Below are 3,364 nucleotides of genomic sequence, written 5' to 3'. Positions count from 1 at the left end.
TATTCTTGCCTGAACTAGATTTTTCATGTAGAAATTACATTTTTTTTTCTGTAGTATTTACTTCACCACAGAATAATTTTTACCAGTTTAAATTAATCATTTGACAATGCACTTACTGTGTACATACATATCTTTACATCTGTCTTTACAAAAGTTAAAGACACCTAATATAAAGTGTGACCAAATCATCTTGTTGTTACACATTACCTCTGCTGTGATCCAGTTAGCCGGATGAGAAATGTACTTGTAACATCGGAGTCCAAATTGTATCCATCCTGCGGGGCATCTACTGGTTAAACCAGCTGCATCCAGTCTATTAACATTTCTTGTAACATTCACTGCAAACAGTTTTACAGTACAGTATGTATCTTATTTTATGTTTTTATGATTATGTGCTGAAAATATGTGTACTTTATACATTGTAAACCCCTTATTAATCATGCAAATATTAGTCAATGGAATATTGTACATTTACAATATTTTTTTTTATAGTTTTTAAATATCAAGGGTTTTTACAAATAAATGTCTTGGTTACCTTCTGTATTCCCCATGGAGAAGATAATGAAAAGAAGCAGACAACTTTTCAGCATTGCCATGATGAACCTGAAAGTAATAAGCAGGAAAAGTTAAATGTCTGCATGCACTCATATGCTGCACACAGCGATTCTCAACGCATTTAAACACAAAGCACAAAAATACTTCAGGAAGAACATTTATTCAGAACTCACTTTGGTTTTTAAATTGTTGCCATCAGAATCTCAGAGGAAGATTTTGTGAAGAGACAGAGCCTGTGTAACACCATAACATTCTCATATCTATTGCATGAAGATGGGTCATATTTATACACATAATATCAGACAATAACATCCGGGTGTCCTGGGCAAAGATCAAACTTGACCATTTCTGGCATTTTAGTTATAGATTTATAGTAACAATTAAGATATGGCAAATGTTCAAATGTGCATGTCTTGAGTTCCTGTTTGTGTGTTCAAGGTCTAGTTCTTCAGTTCTTCTGAAGTTTTTGCACTCATATTTTTTAAGTAAATGACACATGTATGGAATTAACTAAGTTAGGTCAAATTAACAAAGAGCATAAGTACATTTAACTTGGCCAGTTAGAGTTTGTGGAGTAATTTCACTCACTCTTTGTTTGTAAATTTTACTCAATGTAGCACTGATTTCCTCAAAGGGCGTCACTTCGAGGAAATCCATTCTATATGTCATAAAACCACAAGTTACTGATCATAACAATGATAACATAACAACGATAAGATAATATAGATTAGATGGCCTAGATATAGATAGATTCTATTCTAACTATTCTAAACTATTCTAACTATCTATTCTTTAAGAGTTCTCCTAAATGTAAGTAAAAGTTCTTATTTAAGAGTTTCCTCTTAAAACCTATTCACAAAGCTGCTGAGACCAACTTTTACTAAGGAATAGAGAGAAATCTTAAAGGTCCCATGATATGAAAATTTCACTTTATGAGTTTTTTTTAACCTTAATATGAGTTCCCCTAGCCTGCCTATGGTCCCCCAGTGGCTGGACATTTTGATAGGTGTAAACCAAGCCCTGGGTATTTTTGAGAAAATGAAAGCTCAGACGGGCGAATCTAGAATATTTCCTTATGTCATCATAAGGGGAAAGGTCACGTACTACGGTGACCGGGAGGGGACATGTTCGGTTCACTTATTTTTGTTGTGGCCACAACATATAAACTCGTGGGAACGTGATATTAAGTCGTGGGAACGTCATAATATCTCGTGGGAACGTCATATTAAGTCGTGGCCACGAGATCATTTTGTTGAGGTAACGACATCATTATGTCGTGGCCACGCGTTGAGGGAGCCACAGCGGCCAATACTGTAACCGTACCATAGACTGGGCTACAGCAGAGATGGAGATGACAGAAGAAATAACATTTTACTTTAAATTAGGAATGTCATATAAAGAAATAGTGCAGTCTTTGGCATTAAGACATGGGTACGTTATAAGTGAAAAACACATGAAGCGCATACTTAGACTTTGTCGCACGCATATTTAGGGACCGTCTCAAAATTACATGCGACATTGGCATAAACATTTCTAACTTCAATAGCATTTGAAGACAATGACTTACAGTCATAAAACCAACTGTACACTGTTCACCCAGGTCTCATGTATGATGCACACCTTTTAGATTTTTTATATTTATGACAATAAACTGCTAAATCATATGCAAATATTGTAGGCCTATTTCACGACTGCCACATACCTGACACCTAGATGAACAATGTACAGTTGGTTTTATGACTGTAAGTCATTGTCTTCAAATGCTATTGAGCTTTAAATGTGGTCATATTCTGTATATGATCCCACACAGTAGTGAAATACATATTTGCCTATGATTTAGCAGTTTACTGTCATACATATCAAAAATATTAAAGGTGTGCATCATACATGAGACCTATATGAACAATGTACAGTTGGTTTTATGACTGTAAGTCACTGTCTTCAAATGCTATTGAGCTTTAAATATTGTCATATTCTGTATATGATCCCATACAGTAGTGAAATACATAGCAATATTTGCATATGATTTAGCAGTTTATTGTCATAAATATCAAAAATATTAAAGGTGTGCATCATACATGAGACCTATATTAACAATATACAGTTGGTTTTATGACTAAGTCATTGTCTTCAAATGATATTGAGCTTTAAATATTGTCATATTTTGTGTATGATCCCATACAGTATGTGAAATAGGCCTACAATATTTGCATATGATTTAGCAGTTTATTGTCATAAATATCAAAAATCTAAAAGGTGTGCATCATACATGAGACCTGGGTGAACAATGTACAATTGGTTTTATGACTGTAAGTCATTGTCTTCAAATGCTGTTGAAGTTAGAAACGTTTATGCCAATGTCGCATGTAATTTTGAGACGGTCCCTAAATATGCGTGCGACAAAGTCTAAGTATGCGCTTCATGTGTTTTTCACTTATAACGTACCCATGTCTTAATGCCAAAGACCGCACTATATCTTTATATGACATTCCTAATTTAAAGTAAAATGTTATTTCTTCTGTCATCTCCATCTCTGCTGTAGCCTATGGTACGGTTACAGTATTGGCCGCTGTGGCTCCCTCAACGCGTGGCCACGACATAATGATGTCGTTACCTCAACAAAATGATCTCGTGGCCGCGAGAAAAATATATCGTTCCCTCAACATATGATCTCGAGGCCACGACTTTGCATCGCGTGACCACGACATAATGATGTCGTTACCTCAACAAAATGATCTCGTGGCCACGACTTAATATGACGTTCCCACGAGATATTATGACGTTCCCACGACTTAATATCACGTTCCCA

General features: G+C 35.4%; 1 long non-coding RNA gene across 1 annotated transcript; it reads right to left on the bottom strand.

Moving 5' to 3' along the window:
- Window positions 1-278: 278 nt before the first annotated feature.
- LOC311296226 lies at window positions 279-799 on the bottom strand. Its single transcript, XR_014628533.1, has 3 exons — window positions 729-799; window positions 536-603; window positions 279-338 (listed from the first exon to the last, which is right to left on the bottom strand). It is a non-coding gene; the product is annotated as an uncharacterized lncRNA (long non-coding RNA).
- Window positions 800-3,364: the final 2,565 nt, after the last annotated feature.

Source organism: Rutilus rutilus (genome assembly GCF_951802725.1).
Source record: "Rutilus rutilus genome assembly, chromosome: 8".
NCBI classification, from domain to species: domain Eukaryota; kingdom Metazoa; phylum Chordata; class Actinopteri; order Cypriniformes; family Leuciscidae; genus Rutilus; species Rutilus rutilus.
This window is presented reverse-complemented; position numbering and strand designations above follow the sequence as displayed.